The sequence below is a fragment of the Phocoena phocoena genome, chromosome 8 (genome assembly GCF_963924675.1).
Source record: "Phocoena phocoena chromosome 8, mPhoPho1.1, whole genome shotgun sequence".
NCBI classification, from domain to species: Eukaryota; Metazoa; Chordata; class Mammalia; order Artiodactyla; family Phocoenidae; genus Phocoena; species Phocoena phocoena.
This window is the reverse complement of record NC_089226.1, coordinates 30,589,339-30,613,194: the sequence shown is the minus strand read 5'-3', so window position 1 is coordinate 30,613,194 and position 23,856 is coordinate 30,589,339. Positions and strand designations below refer to the sequence as shown.

The 23,856-nt window shown below is 35.0% G+C and overlaps 1 protein-coding gene across 2 annotated transcripts in view; it reads left to right on the top strand.

Moving 5' to 3' along the window:
- The window catches only part of DYNC2H1 (dynein cytoplasmic 2 heavy chain 1), a 367,862-nt gene that overhangs the window by 260,585 nt on the left and 83,421 nt on the right, over nt 1–23,856 (top strand). The window lies entirely within an intron of this gene.

Genomic DNA, 23,856 nt, shown 5'->3' with positions numbered 1-23,856 from the left:
GAAAATTTCAAAATAAAATGTTGGAAAAAAATAAGTAGCACGTTTACTTATACTTATTACTTATAGTAATTACTATACTATTACTTACTGCTAAGAGTCACAAGAGATAGACCCTTTGAGGTGCAGAAAAAAGAGAAGACCTAAACATGAGGGTGGAGGAGACATGGATAAAAACCCACTGTCAAACCAGGCCCAACCTAAATAAAAGGTATCTGCAGAAGAATTCAAAACCTGTGATGTACTAAGGGTAACTCTAGCAACAACTACCCTCAAATCTAGCCCAAACCCTGACTTAATTAACACAGACCCCACACTAAAGGCCTAACAGAAGGAAAGAAATGGCCATTTCCAAGCATTAACACTACCTTAGTCTCTACCATTCACACAAGATGGTCAGCTCTTAACAAAACACTATAGTGCATATGAAAGGGCAAGAAAAGATAACACACTCTCTTAAAAGTTTTGTCTCTTGAGAGACAAAATAATAGAACTAGACTTAGATATGACACAGATGTTGGAGCTAACAGGCAATTTAAAATAATTATGATTTTTATGTTAAAGCTTCTGGTGGAAAAGGTAAACAATATGAAAGATCAGATGGTTAATTTCAGCTGTGATATAGAAACTATAAAAATGAATAACAGTGCTAGAAATAAAGTATATAGTAACAGAGATGAAGGATATCTTTGACAAGCTAATCAGTAGACTTGAAACAGCCAAGGAGAGAATCACTGAAACTGAAGATAAATCAATAGAAGTTCCCCAGACTGAAACAGAGGAGAAGAAAAGAGTGGGAAAAAAAAAAAAAAAATAGAACAAAGTATCCAATATTGTGGAACAATATCAAACAGTGTAACAATTATGTACTTGGGATCCACAAATCCATGAAGTTCAAAGAACACCATGCTGGATAAATACCCATCCCACTCACACCAAGAAAAAACAAACCCACCTAGGCATAAAATATTTAAACTGTTGAAAACAAAAGACTAAAACACTGAAGGCAGCCAGAGGGGGAGAAAAGACATACTACATACAAAGGAAAAAAGTAAGGATTAGAGCTGCCTTCTCCTCAGAAGCCATTCAACTCGGAAGAAAATGGAATGGTAACTTTAAAGTGCTGAATGAAAAAAATTTCAACCCTGAATTCCATGCCTAGCAAAATATCTTTCAAAAATGAAGAAATAAAGTCTTTCTTAGACAAATAAAACCAGAATTTATTCCAGCAGATTTACTCTACAAGATTGTTAAAAGAAGTTTTTTAGGCATAAGAGCTGTGTTACCAGACAATATTGAATCTACACTAACAAATGAAGAGCTCTGGAAATGAAATAAAGTGAGTTAAACTAAATTTTTATTTTAATTTCTTTGAAAGATAACTAACTGCCTAAAGCAAAAAATAGCTGCAATCTCTTGTGTATTTATAGTGTATGTAAAAATAAAATGAACAACAATAGCACAAAAATTAGGAGGAAGGAATTTGGAGTATACAGTTTAAGGTCCTTATAGAACATGTGGCACATTATAATAATATTTGAAGGCTGACTGATTAATTAAAGATGTAGGGTATAAACCATAGGCCAACCACTATTTTTTTAACAAGTTATAAATAATAAGTTAGTGTGGAGATAAATTGAAATAATAAAAATTCTCAATTGAGGATTAAAATTGGGTATTAGCATATTTTATGACCTTTGAGAAAAGAATATTTTTATCCAGAGTTCAAGTAATGTGTTGTATAGAATCAATTGAATGTATCATACTGTAGGGGAGGAAAAAAATCTTTTCTTTTCTCTTCTAGATTCTCAGCTGGGGCTTTATAAGAAAATACAGTTAACAAGAGAAAAGCATACAAATTTATTTGTTTTACATGCCATGGGAGCCTTCATAAGGAAATGAAGGCCCAAAGAAGCTGTTAATCTTGAGTGTTTTTATGGCAGGTCTGATGAAGCTTTATCCTATCACATTTTCCCACACTTTTCCACTCTTCATCAGACCTACCATAATGCTCAGCATCAGATAATGCTCAATGAGAATGAATGTCATGAATTTGTAGTGAAATGTCTTATCCCTACTTTCTTTCTTCAGTATCTAATTGTTTTCTAGTTGGTGGTGACATCTAGTTTTTGTCTAGTACTTAATGGATGTTAAAGATTTTTTTTGTCTTTTTAGATCACTAGCTTTAATTTTATATTTAGACAATTTTAGTGCTCATGTGAATTATCCTGCTACTGAGATTTATTAAAATTTCATCCCCCAAAATATTAGTATTGCCCATCTTTATTATTAATATTAGCCACTCTAATGAATGTAAAATGATATTTCATTATGGTTTTAATTTATATTTTTCTGATTGGTAATATTGAGCAACTTTTAATATGCTTATTGGTCATTTGTATATCTTTTTGTGAAGTGTCTGATCAAATCTTTTGCACATTTAAAAAAATTCAGTTATTGGTTGTCTTACTATTGAGTTGTAAGTGTTCTTTATTGTTTCCCCCATTGAATTACTTTGTCTCCTTTGTAAAAAATTAGTTGACCACATATACTGTGGTCTGTTCAATTGAGCTATATGTCTACTGGTATGTTAAAACAACATGTCTTGAGTATTGTGATTTTCTAGTGAGTCTTTAAATCAGATAATCTTAAAGTTCTTTACGTTTTTTCTTCTTTTTCAGTATATTTTGGCTATTTTAGGACCTTCCATATAAATTTTAGAATCAGTTTGTCAATTTCCATACATGAAAAAATCTTACTGGAATTTTGATTGGGATTACATTGAAACTAGAGACCAATTAGGGGAGAATTGAAATATTATCAATATTGGGTTTACTGAACTATGCATAGAGAATCAATGTTTAGGTCTTTTAGAATATATTTCTGTGATTTTTTAAATTTACTTATCTTTTCTAATGTGATTTTAAATGATATTGTTATTCTGTAACCTTTCTAAATTAAATTACTCATTTTAATAACCTTTTTTATAGCTTCCTGAGTTTTTCTATGAAAACAATTATCTTGTCTACAAATAAGGATAGTTTTACTTCCTCCTTTCCAATCTGTATGTAATTTATTTTTCTTGCCTTTTAAGTGTGACAAGGTTCTCCAGTAAATACTGAATAGGAAGAATAGACTTCGCCTTGTCCATATCTTAGAGGAAAAGCATTCTGACCATTAGATATGATGTTAGTTGAGGGTTTTTCATAGATATCCTTTATCAGATTGAGAAAGTTTCCTTCTGATCTTACTTGTTAAGTAATTTTATGATCATTTTGATATTCTAAATGACATAAAACCTGCATATGAGATTCTTTTTTATAAACTGGTCAAAACAATGTCACATTTCTCACTTGACTATAAGCTCAGAATTAAAAATTAAAAAAAAAAAAACAGCTGCTAAGGAATTACACTAGTAGAAAAGACTTTAGAAATAATCTATTCAAAACTTTATTTAGAGAGGTATTGAGTTCCTACTGTAATACACTGGTAAGCAGTATGCCCATAACTGTAATTTAGGTTTCTTGACTTATGAAATTCCCCCCATAGGGGAGAGTTCTGCTTCCAAGAATTCAGTTCTTTAGGAATTTTTTTTTTTTTCCCTCAAATGACTATCTTAAACCTAGGAACTCCTACATTTGCTAATTGCCAGTTTTGTTCTTCCATTTAAAACCAAAAAAAAAGTATTTTCTTTGCTCTGAGTTTGTGATTTGATTCCATGGCTATATGGGGGAAAAAAAGTCATTATTGAATCTGATATTTAAGACTTCCACTTCAACAATTTCAACCTGTGATTTATGGAATTAATAAACTCAGGGAAATGGTAAAGTACAATTCTTAAAATAGTCTTCAGCAAAACCACTCCCTCAATTTCTTGAGAAATCGATGAATCTCTAGAGCAATCTGAGATAATTATATGAAACTTTGATGCAAATAATTCTAACTTTTGTGCATCTAGTCAATACCCTGCATGATTCAGAAAAAAACGTCTTAAAAGTCATTTGAATCCACATTTACACATACACTTAAATCTTTCTATGGAGATTTTAGGTATGGTCAAATAAGGGTTGGCTTCTGGAAAAAGACTTCCTTATTTTAGGTCAGCCCAACTCTATCCAGGAAATAAGATCTTCTAACAAAAAGATGGACATTTTCATATTCTATAGATGGTAATAGCAATAGTTATTTTCCTACAGTCACTTCCCACCTAACTCAGAGTTAAAACATTCATTGCAAAGGTCTCCCAGCACATACATGCTCAGGCCTTCTACTCCCTCTTTGCCTTGTTTTCTAATCCTCTTTTTTTGTCTTTTTGTCTTCTAATCCTCTTGTCTTCAGGTCCTCTGTTCCTTGCTTACTCTGGGGCAGCCATACTTGCCACACTTGTCTTGAGCTTCTGCCTAAGAGCCTTCGCATTTTCTGTTTACTTTGCCTGGAGTATTCATCCCCTAGATATCTGCATGCCTTACCTTTTAACTACCTTCAGATCTCTAAATATTAACTTATCAAACATGCCTTCCTTGACCACTTACATAAAATAGCAACTTCCCTCAACACTTAGTATTACTTATTCCCCTTAACCTGCTTTTCTTCTTAAGACTTAATGTACTATAGGACTTATGATTCTATAGGACTTGTACATTTCTCTAATTTTGAATTTTTTACTACTTTTCAAAATGCAATCTTTGATACCTATAAAAGACCATATATGTAACATTATATATATACATACATACATATATATATATATACACATATAGAATATTAAGAGCATGATGATGTAATGAAACCTGTGAGCCAATAACAACCCAAAAACTAGGATGTTACCAGAAACTTGTATCAACTTAAATGATTCTCTTCTATCCTATGCCCCTGCCTTTCTGCTAAAGGAGCAGACTGTTTTGTTTATAACTTTTTTGTAGTTTTATACTTTTTAATAGTTGTGTTACATACATGTACTTACACACACATACACAGCCATGCCTAAAAATACATTGTTTCATTTTTTGAACTTCAGTGTATGGCGTGTGCAGTTCTAGGACTTATTTCATTCCACATTATTTTTCTAAGATTTATTCGTGTTGCTGGTTTAGCTGTAGTTTCACTAATTCTTATTGCTGTATAGTATTTCATCATGTAAATATAACACAATTTGGGGTTTTTTGGCTATTACAAATATTGTTCCTGTAAACATTTGTGTGCTTGTCTCCTGGAATGCCTGTGCAAGAGTTTCTCTAGGGTATATACCTAGGAATAGAATTGTGTCAAACTGTTTTCAGTGGCTGTACTAATTTACTCTCTCACCAGAAGTATGTAATATCTACATCCTTTTATTCTCACCAGTACTTGGTATTTTGGGATGCCTTCAAATTTACCAACCTAGTGGATTAAAATAATATCTCATTGTGGTATTAATTTGTACTTTTGATTACTAAGTAGGTTGACCATCCTTTCATATCTTTATGGGTCATTCCTTCTTTTTTTAATTGGAGGGACAACAATGAGAGATGTGATTGAAACACAGTGAAGGAGAGGCAGAATGGTGGGATATGAGGCCAGGAGGTAGGAGGGGTAGAGGTTCACTAGATAACGCTGAGCCTCGTCAGTGAGCTGTGGTAATTACTAAATCAGTCTGGGGGCATATGGCTTATAGAGAATTGACAATGGGACGAAGACTTGAAGCAGAGAGGCAAGTTAGAAAACAATTGCAGTAGGCTAATGTATTGCTCAAAAATGGTAGTAGGTTTGTGGGAGCAGTTGTTATTGATCATATTCCTTATCCGCTTTAATTTTTTTGTAAACAAGAAATTGTATAAGAGTAACATTTATTTTTCTATAAAAGCTACATATTCACTTATTTTTTCCTAAAAACCATTCTTTGAAGTTCCAGAACTTTATTTTTTTCATAGACTCAATAGCAATTTCATAGCAAAATTCTTAAAATGTGTTATATTTATTCTTAAAATGTAATGATGGCTTTTTTATTGCCAAAAATTTGAGGATTAATTGTTAGCGTAATAATTTTAGCAACATTGCATTGAATGGTTTTTATGAACTCAGCAGCTGTGGTTACTCAGACTCAACAGCTGCAGTTATCCTGACTCAAATGGTTTTGCATCAGTTATTAGAGAAGTCACAAGTTCCTGGTAAATTCATTTTTTGAAATCAGGAAGCTTAAGATCCTCTTTTCTCTCAGATATCCTTCTATTTGAATATATTAACTCACATTTCAGGAACACATTTATTATTTACAACTTTGCCAATGGCACCATCAGCAAAAAGAGGTAATATAGATGTACTTTTATACACCGTGTATAACCTTCTGGCTTCTAACTGTAAGCAAATCTGAATTTGAATACTTGTCACATTTTGAGTTGTATGACCATTTAAGACAAAAGCAAGGGGATTGGAAGACTTTATCAGTCTGCTTAATTTTGTAGCATATACAAAAATGATTTTATATTTATTACTTTCGAATGAAAGGGAATACTAAGTTCACTAATATTGTAAACTTGATTTTTTACTTCTATAGTTGATCATTTAGTTAAAAAACAAAAATATCTCTTAGTTTGAAAAAATGGCAATTAAAGGGAAAGAATTAAACATTACCTTTCCTTTGTGAATTATATTTCATGGTAATGAAAGAAAAGTTGATGAAAGAAAGCTTTTCTTTATTGAATAATTCTAGATAATAAATATAAAAGGAATGAAGAATTTGAAAAATCACCATTTTACAAACCTTAATAATTGGTCCAGAAAATTATTATCAAAGGTGGAAACCATTAGATGGAAGATTGATGGGGAAGTTTGCAAGAGAGGGGTCAGGTGTTACCACTTGTACCCAGTAATCAATCTTTGTATCACAAAGAGAAAGTATTCAGACACTATGTGCCTCCTGATGTGAGGCAGTATGAAGTACACTTTCCAAAAGTATTCTTTCAGCAAAGTGAACCTGAACCTAATCAAGCCTTTAGAAATCATTTCCAGTAACAGGAAACAGAGGGGGTAAAGGAACAAATTAAACTACACCACTCGATCCAGAATGTGGGACGTTCTACAAGATAATGGACTCAGTTTTTTCAACAGATTAATGGCATGCAAAGAGGAAGGGCAGAGAAACTGCTCTACATTAAAGAGACTTAAAATACATAACAACTGCATACCCTTTCTGTGGATACTGATTCAAACAATCCAGTTTAAACAAATTTTGAGACCAATCAGGGAAATTTAAATATGGACTGTGTATTATGTAACACCAATGAATTTTTATTAATATTGTTAGGTGAAATAATAGTATTGTGGTTATGTCCATTTCTTTTTGGGGTACGTACTAAGTACATAAGAGTTAAATAACATGATCTGGGATTTGTTTTAAAACACTTAAGGAATAATAACAAAAGAAAAGAAAATAAATTAGAGATGATGGAAGCAAGTTCAGGAAAATCTTGACCATAGTTGAATCTGGATGGGTATCTTTGTGTATCTTTAAAAATGTTCTTAAGAAAATCAACTTTTATATATCTTTGAAAATGTTCACAGTAAAATTAATTTTACAGAATTAAAATAAATGTGATGGATATTTATATATCTTCTTGACCTTGTCACCCAATAAATGTAGACAGCTTTTGTACTTACCTCCAAAAAATTCCTGGAGGGAAGTAGCAGGCCACTCCATGGTAGATGTTGGAAAAAACAGATACTTACTTTCTGAACCCCTTCACAGTTAGAGCACAGGCATGACAGGCACCAGCACCAGCCTATGAACAGAGATCTAGTGAATCAAGGATGTGGCTTCCTTCCCTCTCTTGGGAGGCAGCGGCACTCGAGGCAAGTTCTAGTTCCTGGGTAGCATCCAGAGCCAAGGCCAGTGATGAGAGTGAGAAAGGTCACAGCCGCTATGTTTACCAGGAAAATCAGCTTTTCCTTACTTATTCTGACCACAATAACCAGTGTTTTTACTGGCCCTAACACCCACTTTTCCACTTTCCTGGTGTTTCTGTGAACTACAAAGCATTGTTTTAATAATTATCATGGTGGTTAATTGAATAAACTGCACATATTTTTATTTTTTTATTTTTATAAATTTATTTATTTATTTTTGGCTGTGTTGGGTCTTCATTGCTGCGTGGGGGCTTTCCTCTAGTTGGGGCGAGTGGGGGCTACTCTTCATTTCAGTGTGCGGACTTCTCATTGCAGTGACTTCTCTTGTTGAGCATGGGCTCTAGGCGTGCGGGCTTCAGTAGTTGTGGTGCACAGGCTCAGTAGTTGTGCTCGCAGGTTCTAGAGTACAGGCTCAGTAGTTGTGGCACACTTGCTCTGCAGCAAGTGGGATCTTAGTTGCTTAGTTGCTCCACGGCATGTGGGATCTTCCCGGACCAAGGATCGAACCTGTGTCCCCTGAATTGGCAGGCGGATTCTTAACCACTGCACCACCAGGGAAGTCCTAACTGCACATATTTAGAGTGTATGGTTTGACATATGATACACCTGTGAGAACATCACCACATCAAGATAGTAAACATCTCCATCACCCCCAAAAGTTTTCCCTAGCACTTCATAGTCCCTTCTTCCTCTCTCCCCTCCCCTATCCCAGGCAACTCTGATTTCTTTTTTGTCAGTGTACATTATTTTGCATTTTCTAGAGTTTTATGTAAAAGGGTTATACAATTAAGTGAGCTTTTCTGTCTGGCTTCTTTCTCATTCAACATTATTGTTATAAGTCAGAAAGAGAAAAATATTGTATATTAACACATATATGTAGAATCTAAAAAAGTGGTATAGATAGTCTTATTTGCAAAGCAGAGACAGAGACACAGAAGTAGAGAACAAATGTACTGAAGCCAAGGGGGAAGCGGGGTGGGATGAATTTGGAGATGGGGATTGACATATATACACTATTGATACTATGTATAAAATAGATAACCAATGAGAACATTCTGTAAAGCACAGGGAACTCTACTCAATGCTCTGCGGTGACCTAAATGGGAAGCAAATCCAAAAAAGAGGGAATATTTGTATACGTATAGCTGATTCACTTTGCTATACAGCAAAAACTAACATAACATTGTAAAGCAACTATACTCCAAAACATTTTTTTATAAAGATTCACCTGTGTTATCTTATCAGGGTTTTTTTTTTTGTTTTTTTGTTGATTAGTAGTCCATTGTATGGATGTAGTACAATGTGCTTATTCATTCACTCATTGAAAGACATCCATATTGTTTCCAATTTGAGGCTACAAAGATTAAGTTACTATGAACATTTGAACATTCTATGTTTTTGTATGAGCACATGCTTTTATATTTCTTGGACAAATACTTAGGAGTGAATGGCTGGATCATATGACAGGTACAGTTTTAATTTTTAATTAACTGCCAAACTGTTTTTAAATGTGTTATTTAATAAATTTTAAAAAATAAATATATGAAAGTGTTATGAGACATGAGGTCTTAGATATCTGTATGTATGGGTATATATATAATATAATGTGTATTCTGTGTGTGTCTAATAAATAACAAAGTATAATTTTACTCTCAGGAAGTGGTATTATTAGAACCACTAATTATACAAAAAATTATGATTCAACAAAACATCATGATAGTACCTCTTCAAGGCAGAGATGAATCCAAACATTTCATATAATTTAATGATTAATTCCAGGTTTGAGTTATTTAGTATTACCCAGAGTTATATATAAAACATTGATATATATGATTTTATAATTAAGTGTTCAGCCTATCACTCCAAATAATATATACCTCAGTATTTGAAAACTGGTATATTCACTGGTCTTAGTAAAATTTAAACATCATTTGATGAGAAATTCATTCTTAATATGCTTGTTAAAATTGTACAAGCTAGGAGTTCTCCTGAGATTTATTTTCAGGCTTTTAATATCATATTGCCTAGAAAAAAATGATGATGTGAATTCTTAACATGGTACAGTGCCTCCACATTTTCACTTTTGATCTTGAGTGAAATCTTATCTCTCCAATCACCAACATAAATTACAGTTTGGCCTTGCATGTGACTGGTATAAATATTTTTATCGAAGACACAGGAGACATCAAGAAAGGGTTTTCCCCCCTTTATCTTGCATATATTAACATTAGAAAGATAAACCTCTGGATATTCTCCTGTATCTCACTTCAACAGGTTAGTGTACTGTTTCATTTTTACAGTATATGGGAAGATTTAATGTAGCTTGTTACATCTTGATATGTTTGGTAACACAGTAAAACATATTATTACCTGGCCAAGCACCCAGAAGGAACATGCACATGTTAGCGGGTGGGTGAAGAGAGAATATGGACTAAGTAAACTTTTGCCAGCTCCCAAATAGCTATTGAAAAAGGAAATAATACTTGAGTTGAAGTTAAAAATATATATATTGTTTAATGAATTTGTATATTTCAAATACAAATAGAAAATGTATAGTGAATAAATATAATATGTTATATGAAAAGTATTATAAATTCTCTTTCTGTAAATTGTTATTTGAGAAAAAGGTGATTTAGCTTTTTTCCTTTCCAATCCATATACATTTAATTGCCTTTTATTGTGTGTTGGGATAATTAGATCTTTGTGTGCAGTGTTGAGTTAGTGTGGTGATAGTCTTATCTTGCTCTGATTTTGAAGGGAATATTTTCTAACACTTTATTATTGATTGTAATATTTACTGTGTTTTGTAGATACCATTTATAAGTTTGTATTGGTCTGCTTGGGTTCCCATAATAAAATACCACAGATTGGATGGCTTAATAACACTAATGCATTTTCTCACAGTCTTGGAGGTTGGAAGTCTGAGATCAAAGTGCCAGTATGGTCAGGTTGTGGTGAGGGCTATATTTCTGGCTTGTAAATGACTGTCTTCTCACTATGATCTCGTATGGCTTTTTCTCTGTGAGTGTTTGCAGAAAGAGGGGGAGAAGAAAACAGATCTCCCTTATCTCTTCTTATAAGGACACAAATCCTATCAGATCAGGACCCCACCCTCATGACCTCATTTAGTCTTAATTACTTCCTTAGAAGTCCCATCTCCAAATACAGCCATGCTGGGAGGTTAGAGCTTCAACATAGGATTTGCGGGGTAGGGGTGGTGCGGGGTACACAAACATGCAATCCCTAACACAGGTTAAAGATTTCCACTATTCCTGGTGCTTCAGTTAGTCTTTGTTGCATAGCAAATCATCCCCAAACTTAGTAACTTGAAACAATAATGTTTTATGATTTTCCTATGATTCTGTGGGTTGGTTTCATCTGGGTTCCCATATGGGGCTGCCTTCATTTGGAGAGTTGGCTGGCAGGTTCAAGATGGTCTTACTCATGTTTGCAGATGGCACTGGCTATTGGCTGGGGTGACTTGGTTTTCAACTACATGGTCTTTCAACTACCAGAGACTAGCATGGTGTTTCAGGATTCCAAGGCCAGAGCAGAAACTGCAAGTTCGCTTAAAGTCTAGGCTTTGAAAATTGCACATCCGTTTTGCCACATTCTATTAGTCAAACAAGTCATAAGATCAGCCCAGCTTCCAAGGGGTGGAGAAATAGATTTCTCTTGATATCAGAGGAGCGGAATGTTACTTTGCAAACAGGTATGAATACAGGGAGGCATAATTTATCAAAAGCTGTTATAACAATCTCACATATCTTTGCTAAATTTCCTTAGGGTAGTTTGTCAAGAATGTATTGGTGAACTTCATTGACCATATTTTCACCCAGTATTGAAATAATTATATTATTTTTCTCTCTAATCTGCTTATGTGATGAACTGTATTTTCTATTATTGAACCATACATTCAGAGTCATCATGTATGTCTTTTTTGAAAGGTTGTTTGATATTTGTTTATTTATTTGCATCTATGTTCAGGAGTAAGTCTGATCTTTGAATGTTCCCTTATATTTCATATAATGTTTTTACTAGCCTCTATTGCTTGATTTGAGGAATTTTGCCTCCTTTTCTAGTCTCTGAAATGGTTAGTACTAGATTTGAATTTCTGTTCAAGGAATGTGAGGAGAACTTTTATATTAACTGCTGGTGTCTGAGATTTACTTTGAGATAATGTTTTTAACTTCTCACTTAATTTTTTAATTTTTATTTATTTATTTATTTTGCGGTACGCGGGCCTCTCACTGTTGTGGCCTCTCCTGTTGCGGAGCACAGGCTCCAGACGCGCAGTCTCAGTGGCCATGGCTCACAGGCCCAGTCGCTCCACGGCATGTGGGATCTTCCCAGACCGGGGCACGAAGCCGTGTCCCCTACATCGGCAGGCAGACTCTCAACCACTGCGCCACCAGGGAAACCCTCACTTAATTTTTTTAAACAACTCTAGCCCAGTTTAGTTTTTCTATTTCTTCTTGAGACTGTTTTATTAATTTATATATTCCTAGAAATTTCTCAATTGGCCAAATTTACTTTTTATGGTATAAAGCTATTCAAAATAATTCATATTCTCTTTTAGTCTTTTCTGTAATGATATTCCTTGTAATATTAGAATTTTAAATAAATTTTTGCCTTTTCTTACTTTATCTATCATCTAGCTATAATCATTTAATCTAGTCAGAAGTCTCATAATTTTATTAGTCTTTTAAGACTAACAAAAACTGACTTTTTAGAAAATCTGATCTCGTATCTGTTTTCTATTTCATTAATTTTTTTGCTCTTGTTATTTTCTTCCATCTACATTCTCAACCTTATTATTTGTTAAGTTTGGCTCTGTTTTTAACATTGCTTCTCTTTGATCATAAGTGTTTTCTGCTATAATTTTCCTCTAAGAATCTCATTCACTGCAGTTCCATAAGTTTTGATATATGATATTTTCAGGATTGCAGTGTGTAGGGTGAATGTTGATGATCACAGTATTTCAAACAGATCACATTATCACCCAGAAGCCAAGACAGCGAGCAGCAAGTATCCCTAGTCTTTCCCTCTGCCAGGCAGTTTGTTTTCTAATTAGCCTGTTGGGTGTTTTTTGTAGAGTTCAGGGCTTCTCTTTTCTGTCTTTGGAAATGTGAATCTTATGAACTCAATGAGGGACATTTTACGAAGTAACTGACCAGTGTTTTTCAAAAGTGCCAAGGTCATGAAAGAAAAAGAAAGACTGTCACAGTTTTGGATGAGACTGTGATAAATAACAACTAAATATAATATGGTATTCTCCTGAAACAGAAAGAGGACATTTGTGGAACAATTGGTAAAATTTGAAAAAGGTCTGTGGTAGTTTAGTTAATAGTATTGTACTAGCATTAATTTCCTGGTTTTGATAATTATGCTGTGATTATGTAAGATGTTAACTAGGAGTAAAGTATATAATGGGAATTCTCTGTATTATTTTTGCCAGTTTTATATAAATCTAAAAATAGTTCAAAATAAAAAGTAAACAACCCAAGCTGTAGGCCCCTCGAGATAGGCAGATACCCCAGGGCAAATACTGGCTTCAGAACTCACTCAGGTGTCTAGATCAGCTCTGCCTCTTTGGCTCCAGCATTTAAAGCTTTCCCTTAATTTCCCTGGCGCTTCAGTCATAAATTTTAAAAGGTTTTTTTTTGGTTGATGATGTTGTTATTTATGCATAATTTTTAAATGTACTATGTTATAAAATTTTCTCCAGATATTTAGTCTGCCATATTCCTTGAGACAAACATGTAATTTACTTTTTTTTTCACTATAAATATCTTAATCAAAATAAATACATGGAGAAAACTATATAACTTTAAGTATACAGCTGGATGAATTATCAGAGTGACACACATGTAATCACCACACAAGTCTAAAACCAAAATGTTTCCACTATCTCTCCATTTCTACCCTTTTCCATCACATCCCATTTTTAATTTCTACTCACTTTTTCCTCTCCAAAGGAAATAGCTTTCCTGACTTACAACCATGGGTTATTTTTGCTTGTTTTTGAATGATAGTAAATGAGTTATACAGTATGTTTTTGTTTTGGTGTATCTTGCTTCTTTCCTTCAGCTGTATGTTGAGACTCATACATATTTTGCATGAAGCTTTAATTTTCATTGGTGTATAGTATTCCATAGGGTGATTATACCATAATTTATTTATTGATTCTACTGCTGATGGACTTTGGTTTAGTTGTTGTTGTTTTTTTCCCCAATGGGAAGATTAATTTTCTTGTTGCATCAACCTTCTAGACCATTCATCATACAAGTTTTTCTTTTTAATTAATAGACTTTATTTTTAGAGCAGTCCTAGATTTACAGAAAAATAAGCAGAAAATACATAGAGTTCCCATACATCCCCTAGCACTCCAGCAGGTTCCCCCTCTTATTAACATCTTGCATTAGTGTGATACATTGTTACAACAGATGAGCCAGTGTTAATACTGATACATTATTATTAACTAAAGTCCATAGTTTACATTAGGATTCTGATATTGTATACTCTATGAGTTTAGAAAAAATGTGACTTGTATCCATTATGAGAGCATCAAGCAGAATATTTTTACCTCCCTGATAATCCCCTATACATCCCTCCTACCTCTAAAACCCCTGAAAACTACTGATCATTTCACTATTTTCAGTTTTGCCTTTTCCAGAATGTCATAGAGTTGGAATCATAAGTATGTAAACTTGTTGGATTGATTTCTTTCACTTGGCAATATGGATTTAAGGTGCAGTTCATGGCTTGATAGCTCATTTCTTTTTAGTGCTAAATATTTCATTGTACTTCATAGTTTTTTTTTTAACATCTTTATGGAGTATAATTGCTTTACAGAGTTGTGATAGTTTCTGCTGTGTAACAACGTGAATCAACTATACATATACATATGTCCCCATATCTCCTCCTTCTTGCATCTCCCTCCCACCCTCCCTATCCCACCCCTTTAGATGGACACAAAACACCAAGCTGATCTCCCTGTGCTATGTGGCTGCTTCCCACTAGCTATCCATTTTACATTTGATAGTCTATATATACATGCCACTCTCTCACTTCATCCCAGCTTATCCTTCCCCCTCCCGTGTCCTCAAGTCCATTCTCTACATCTGTGTCTTTATTCCTGTCCTGTCCCTAGGTTCTTCGGAATTTTTTTTTTTCTTTTTTAGATTCCATATACACGTGTTAGCATACAGTATTTGTTTTTCTCTTTCTAACTTCACTCTGTATGACAGTCTCTAGGTCAATCCACCTCACTAATAATGCAATTTTGTTTTCTGTTATGGCTAATATCCCATTGTATATATGTGCCACATCTTCTTTATCCATTCATCTGTTGATGAACACTTAGGTTGCTTCCATGTCGTGGCTATTGTAAATAGAGCTGTAATAAACATTGTGGTACATGACTGTTTTTGAATTATGGTTTTCTCAGGGTATATGCCCAGTAGTGAGATTGCTGGGTCATATAGTAGTTCTATTTTTAGTTTTTTGAGGAACCTCCATACTGTTCTCCATAGTGGCTGTATCAATTTACATTCCCACCAACAGTGCAAGGGAGTTCCCTTTTCTCCACACACTCTCCAGCATTTATTGTTTCTAGATTTTTTGTTGATGGCCATTCTGACTGGTGTGAGGTGATACTGCATTGGGGTTTTTATTTGTATTTCTCTAATGGTTAGTGATGCTGAGCATCCTTTCATGTGTTTGTTGGCAATCTGTATATCTTCTTTGGAGAAATGTCTATTAGGTATTCTGCCCATTTTTGGATTGGGTTGTTTGTTTTCTTCAAACTGAGCTGCATGAGCTGCTTGTATATTTTGGAGGTTAATCCTTTGTCAGTTGCGTCGTTTGCAGATGTTTTCTCCCATTCTGAGGGTTATCTTTTCATCTTGTTTATGGTTTACTTTGCTGTGCAAAAGCTTTTAACTTTCATTAGGTCCCATTTGTTTACTTTTGTTCTTGTTTCCATTTCTCTAGGAGGTGGGTCAAAAAGGATCTTGATGTGATTTATGTCATAGAGTGTTCTGCCTATGTTTTCCTCTAAGAGTTTGATAAAGTCGGGCCTCATATTTAGGTCTTTAATTAATTTTGAGTTTATTTTTGTGTATGGTGCTAGGGAGTGTTCTAATTTTATTCTTTTACATGGAGCTGTTCCATTTTACCAGCAACACTTATTGAAGAGGCTGTCTTTTCTCCACTGTATATTCTTGCCTCCTTTGTCAAAAATAAGGTGACCATATGTGCGTGGGTTTATCTCTGCACTTTCTATCCTGTTCCATTGATCTGTATTTCTGATTTTGTCCCAGTACCATACTGTCTTGATTACTGTAGCTTTGTAGTATAGTCTGATGTCAGGGAGCCTGATTCTTCCACCTCTGTTTTTCTTTCTCAAGATTGCTTTGACTATTCAGGGTGTTTTTTGTTTCCATACAAACTTTGAAATTTTTTCTTCTAATTCTGTGAAAAATGCCAGTGGTAGTTAGATACGGATTGCATTGAATCTGTAGATTGCTTTGGGTAGTAGAGTCATTTTCACAATGTTGATTGTTCCAATCCAAGAACATGGTATATATCTCTTATTTGTATCATCTTTAATTTGTTTCATCAGTGTCTTATAGTTTTCTGCATACAGATCTTTTGTCTCCTTAGGTAGGTTTATTCCTAGGTATTTATTGCAGTGGTAAATGGGAGTGTTTCCTTAAATTCACGTTCAGATAATTCATCATTAGTATATAGGAATGCCAGAGATTTCTGTGTATTAATTTTGAATCCTGCTTCTTTACCAAATTCATTGATTAGCCCTAGTAGTTTTCTGGTAGTATCTTTAGTATTCTCTATGTATAGTATCATGTTATCTGCAAACCGTGACAGCTTTACTTCTTCTTTTCCCATTTGGATTTTTTTTTCTTCTCTGATTGCTGTGGCTAAAACTTCCAAAACACTGTTGAATAGTAGTGGTGACAGTGGGTAACCCTGTAGTATTCCTGATCTTACTGAAAATGTTTTCAGTTTTTCACTATTGAGGCCGAAGTTGGCTGTGGATTTTTCATATATGACCTTTATTATGTTGAGGTAAGTTCCCTCTATGTGTATATTCTGGAGGGTTTTTACCATAAATGGGTGTTGAATTTTGTTGAAAGCTTTTTCTGCCTCTATTGTGTTGATTATATGGTTTTTATTCTTCAATTTGTTAATATGGTGTATTACATTGATTGATTTGTGTATATTGAAGTATCATTGCATTCCTGGGATAAACCCCACTTGATCATGGTGTATGATCCTTTTAATCTGCTTTTGGATTATGTTTGCTTGTATTTTGTTGCAGATTTTTGCATCTATGTTCATCAGTGATATTGGCCTGTAGTTTTCTTTCTTTGTGACATCTTTTTCTGGGTTTGGTATCAGGGTGATGGTGGCCTAGTAGAATGAGTTTGTGAGTGTTCCTCCCTCTAGTATATTTTGGCAGAGTTTGAGAAGGATAGGTGTTTGCTCTTCTCTAAGTGTTCGATAGAATTCGCCTGAGAAGCCATCTGGTCCTGGGGTTTTGTGGAAGATTTTTAATCACAGTTTTAATTTCAGGGCTTTGATTGGTCTTTTTATATTTTCTGTTTCTTCCTGGTTCAGTCTCAGGAGGTTGTGCTTTTCCAAAAATTTGTCCATTTCCTCCAGGTTGTCCAATTTATTGGCTTATAGTTGCTTGTAGTAATCTCTCATGATCTTTTGTATTTCTGCAGTATCTGTTGTAACTTCACCTTTTTCATTTCTAATTCTATTGATATGAGTTTTCTACCTTTTTTTCTTGATGAGTCTGGCTAATGGATTTTCAATTTTGTTTATCTTTTCAAAAAACAGCTTTTAGTTTTATTGATCTTTGTTATTGCTTCCTCATTTCTTTTTCATTTATTTCTGATCTGATCTTTATGATTTCTTTCCTTCTGCTAACTTTGGGTTTTTTTTCTTCTTCTTTCTCTAATTGCTTTACATGTAAGGTTAGGTTTTTTACTTAAGATATTTATTTTTTCTTGAGGTAGGATTGTATTGCTATAAACCTCTTAGAACTGCTTTTAATGCATCCCATAGGTTTTGGGTCATTGTGCTTTTGTTGTCGTTTGTTTTTGGTATTTTTTTATTTCCTTTTTGATTTCTTCAGTGATCTCTTGGTTTTTTAGTATTGTATTGCTTAGCCTCCATTTGTTTGTATTTTTTACACGTTTTCCTGTAATTGACATCTAGTCTCATAGCATTGTGGTTGGAAAAGGTACTTGATATGATTTCAATTTTCTTAAAGTTACTAAGGCTTGATTTGTGACCCAAGATATGATCTATCCTGAAGAATGTTCCATGAGGACTTGAGAAGAAAGTGTATTCTGTTTTTGGATGGAATCTCCTATAAATATCAATTAAGTCCATCTTGCTTAATGTATCATTTTAAGTTTATGTTTCCTTATTTATTTTCATTTTGGATGATCTGTCCATTCGTGAGAGTGGGTGTTAAAGTCCCCTACTCTGGGAATTTCACCTTTTACGGCTGTTAGCATTTGTCTTTTGTATTGAGGTGCTCCTATGTTGGGTGCATAAATATTTACAATTGTTATATCTTCTTCTTGGATTGATCCCTTGATATTATGTAGTGTCCTTCTTTGTCTCTTTTAATAGTCTTCATTTTAAGGTCTATTTTGTCTCTTATGAGAATTGGTACTCCAGCTTTCTTTTGATTTCCATTTGCATGGAACATCTTTTTCCATTCCCTCACTTTCAGTCTGTATGTGTCCCTGTCTGAAATGGATGTCTTGTAGACAGCATGCATATGGGTCTTGTTTTTGTAGCCGTTCAGCACACCCCTGTCTTTGGCTGCAGCACTTAATCCATTCACATTTAAGGTAGTTATTGATATGTATGTTCCTATTACCATTTTCTTAATTGCTTTGGCTTTTTTATTGTAGGTCTTTTCCTGGTCTTGTGTTTCCTGCCTAGAGAAGTTCCTTTATCATTTGTTGTAAAGCTGGTTTGGTGGTGCTGAATTCTCTTAGCCTTTGCTTGTCTGTAAAGTTTTTCATTTCTTTGTCAAATCTGAATGAGATCAGTGCTGGGTAGAATAATCTTTGTTGTAGGTTTTTCCCTTTCATCATTTGAAATGTGTCCTGCCACTCCCTTCTGGCTTGCAGAGTTTCTGCTGAAAGATCAGCTGTTAACCTTATGGGGATTCCCTTGTATGTTATTTGTTGCTTTTCCCTTGCTGCTTTTAATATTTTTTCTTTGTGTTTAATTTTTGATTGTTTGATTAACACGTGTCTTGGTGTTTTTCTCCTTGGGTTTATCCTGTATGGGACTGTCTGTCCTCCTGGACTTGACTGTTTCCTTTCCCATATTCAGGAAGTTTTCAACTATAATCTCTTCAAATATTTTCTCAGTCCCTTTCTTTTTCTCTTCTTCTTCTGGGTCCCCTATAATTGGAATGTTGTTGCATTCAATGTTGTCCCAGAGGTCTCTGAGACTGTGCTCAATTATTTTCATTCTTTTTTCTTTAATCTGCTCTGCAGTAGTCATTTCTATTATTTTATCTTCCAGGTCACTTATCCGTTCTTCTGCCTCTGTTATTCTGCTATTGATTCCTTCTAGGGAATTTGTATTCATTTATTGTGTTGTTCATCATTGTTTTCTTGCTCCTTAGTTCTTCTAGGTCCTTGTTAAATGTTTCTTGTATTTTGTACATTTTATTTCTAAGATTTTGGGTCATCTTTACCATCATTCCTCTGAATTCTTTTTCAGGTAGACTGCCTATTTCCTCATCATTTGTTTGTTCTGGTGGGTTTTTACCTTACTTCTTCATCTGCTGTGTTTTTTTTCTGTCTTCTCATTTTGTTTAACTTACTGTGTTTGGGGTCTCTGTTTCACAGGCTGCAGGTTCCTAGTTCCCGTTGGTTTTGGTGTCTGTCCCCTGTGGGTAAGTTTGGTTCAGTGGGTTGTGTAGGCCTCTTGGTGGAGGGACGTTGTGCCTGTGTTCTGGTGGATGAGGCTGGATTTTGTCTTTCTGGCAAGCAGTACCACGTCCAGTGGTGTGTTTTGGGATGTCTGTGACCTTATTATTTTTGGCAGCCTCTCTGCTAATGGGTGCAGTTGTGTTCCTGTCTTTCTGGTTGCTTGGCATAGCATCTCCATCACTGTAGCTTGCTGGTTGTTGAGTGGAGCTGGGTCTTAGCATTGAGATGAGATCTCTGGTAGAGCTTTCGCTGTTTGATATTACATGGGGCTGGGAGGTTTATGGTGGATCAATGTCCTTCACTCAGCTCTCCCACCTCAGAGACTCAGGCCTGACACCCGGCCAGAGCACCAAGACCCTGTCTGCCACACCGCTCAGAAGCAATGGGAGAAAATTAAAAAAGAAAGAAAGAAAGAAAAAAGTGAAATAATATAAAGGTATTTAAATAGAAAATAAAAAATAATTATTATTAAAATTTTAAAAATAAAAAAAAAACAAAGAAAAGAGCAAGCAAATCAAAAAACAAATCGACCAATGGTAACAAGTGTTAAAAACTATACTCAGAAAAATACAAAACAAAAAACCCAAAAAGTGGACAGACAGAACCCTAGGACAAATGGTAAAAGCAAAGCTATACAGACAAAATCACACAAAGGAGCATACACGTACACACTCACCAAAAGAGAAAAAGGGTAAAAAAATATATATATATATAAAAATAAAGTAAGAGAGCAACCAAATCAATAAACAAATCTACCAGTGATAATAAGCTCTGAATACTAAAGTAAGATAATCATAAAACCAGAAACAAATTAGATGCAGAAAGGAAACCCCAAGTCTACAGTTTTTCCCAAAGTCCATTGCCTCAGTTTTGGGATGGTTCCTTTTCTACTCAGGTATTACACAGATGCAGGGTACATCAAGTTGATTGTGGATATTTAATCCACTGCTCCTGAGGCTGCTGGGAGAAATTTCCCTTTGTCTTCCTTGTTCATACAGCTCCTGGGGTTCAGCTTTGGATGTGGCCCCGCCTCTGCATGTAGGTCACCTGAGGGTATCTGTTCCCAGCACAGACAGGACGGGGTTAAAGGAGCAGCCGATTAGGGGGCTCTGGCTCATTCACGCTGTAGGGAGGGAAGGGTATGGAATGCGGGGTAAGCCTGCAGTGGCAGAGGCTGGCATAACCTTGCAACAGCCTGAGGCACGCCATGTGTTCTCCCGGGGAAGTTGTCCCTGGATCAGGGGACCCTGGCAGTGGCGAGCTGCAAAGGCTCCCTGGAGGGGAGGTGTGGATAGTGACCTGTGCTTGCACACAGGCTTTTTGGCAGCTGCAGCAGCAGCCTTAGCGTTTCATGCCGTCTCTGGTGTCTGCACTGATAGCCATGGTTCGCGCCCGTTTCTGTAGCTCATTTAGATGGTGTTCTGAATCCCCTCTCCTTGCGCACCCTGAAATAGTGGTCTCTTGCCTCCTAGGCAGGTCCAGACTTTTCCCCGGACTCCCTTCTGGCTTTCTGTGGTGCACTAACCCCCTTCAGGCTGTGTTCATGCAGCCAACCCCAGTCCTCTCTCTGGGATCTGACCTCCAAAGCCCGAGCCTCAGCTCCCAGCCCCCACCCACCCTGGCAGGTGAGCAGACAAGCCTCTCAGGCTGGTGAATGCTGGTCAGCACTGATCCTCTGTGCAGGAATCTCTCCACTTTACCCTCTGCACCCCTGTTGCTGTGCTCTCCTCCATGGCTCCGTAGCGTCCCCCCAGCCACCCGCCGTCTCCGCCCGTGAAGGGGCTTCCTAGTGTGTGGAAACCTTTCCTCCTTCACAGCTCCCTCCCACTGGTGCACGTTCCGTCCCTATTCTTTTGTCTCTGTTTATTCTTTTTTCTCTTGCCCTACCCAGGTATGTGGGGAGTTTCTTGCCTTCTGGGAAGTCTGAGGTCTTCTGCCAGCATTCAGTAGGTGTTCTGTAGGAGTTGTTTCACATGTAGATGTATTTTTGATGTATTTGTGGAGAGGAAGGTGATCTCTGCGTCTTACTCCTCCTCCATCTTATAGGTCTCCTCTCAAACATGTAATTTACTTAACTTCTTGGACACTCCAATTTCTCATCTGTAAGTTGAGAATGAGCGTTCATTTTTAAAATCTATATTCTTTCTCATTCCGAAAAGGATTATACTGGATGTGACTTACAAAAATACAGACAATCTATTAGTGTAAAATCAATAGTTTAGGAAATCAAAGAGAAAATTAGGAAATGAAAAGAAAATAAAACTAGGGAAATAATTTATGCTAAAAGAAGACAAGACAAACAACAAAGCTCATGCTCTAAGGTTCTATAAAGTTGTTATTGTTAGATCAGAAATTCTTCTGTGTGCTTTATAACTTCCAAAAGAAAAGGAAAATACAATTGTATATAAGATGTAGTATGCTACAATAAAATCACACCAATTGTTCAGGAGAATCATAGGTATTCCTGAAATGTCTCTCATTGTTCTTTGGAATGTGAACGGTTGGAATAGGGGTGACAGCATATTCTGCAGCTCCCCTCCAACCTCAGAGATGCTGCAAAGCATGCCAGTGGCATAATGCAAGCTGTTCAGTATGCTTAGAACATGGAAGAAGTGATGTATGTTTTAGTTGGGAAATTTCATCCCCTTTGACACCATTTTAAAGGAATGTCATTAAAAAAAGTATTTTTAATTGGTTTAAAACATATATAATGGACAGACATTTTATCATCTGTGCTTTGTAAAAAGATGAGTATGTCAGATTTTGTAAAAAGAAAAGATGGTCTGCTGTTACAAGTTATAGCCCTATCCTCATTATAAAATATTTTTATTATGCATTTGAACTCCCTTTTCATTACTCTCTGTTCATTAAAGTTTATAATATATTATGATAGTGTTATTATGAAAAGCAAGCCTCACATGTTATTTTTCTGGGAAGAAAACAAACTTTTTTGGGTTTTTAAACATTTTCTTTTTAAAATAGTTTTTAACATCATGTATAAAAAAATATTTGAACCTTTTTTCCTTTAGGTATCTCTTTGCATTCTTATTTGTTCTCTGTCATTTTTGACAAATTTAAGACACAAATAAGAGATAGCCAATGTTACCAGAGCAAAATAGCACTTCTCCTGGCTACCAACTAGTGATGTTTTGTGGTCTAGCACAGCTGATAAATTAGGTGCTGTTGTAGGGTTCAGCTAGAGCAAATGAAAATAATTTATCAGAAAAACAAAGAAAATGAAACACTGAATCACCACAATTTTTTCTAGATTAGAGAATCAATCAAAAGCTCTAGAAGTAACTTGAGTTTAACAGCAGGATTCTGTATGTTTAACAATTATGTAGTGCATTTATTTTGAAATATTTATGGCCCTTATTTTATTTGAACTTTAATAATGTAAGAACCCCCAAAATATTAAATACAGCCCTATCTCTTAAAAAGGAAAAACAATTTACATCTCTCAAAAAGTAAAACAAAAAAAGTAGTTGACACACTGAAAATGTTGATGTTTAAAATATTAGCTTAGGAAAACATATTGTCTTGATTTGGGGATTTATTTTATGTCAGATAAGCAATGATATAGCACAATTTTAATATTTAGTTGAAATATTTATGAAGAACCATCAGTACATACCTCACTGATTTTTATACATCTCCCCCAATATCTATAATACCATATATAGAATACTCAGTAATATTCTGGATCATTCTTAGCAAATGATTAAGAAGCCTGATTGGTATTATTGAAATTGAAGCCATTAAACACTATTTTAGAAAAAAAAACGTGAGTGAATTAATTTTGATGAGAATGATGATAGAGAAGCTGATAAAAATGTTACAAAAATGAAAGCCCTAAATAGGAAAGAATTTACTTTGCCTTATTTTAATTAATTGATCTGTACCTCCTTCATTTGAGTCTCATGTCTAGAAAAAACATTGAAATAACTTAAAATTGATATAGAACCTTAAAACTTAGATT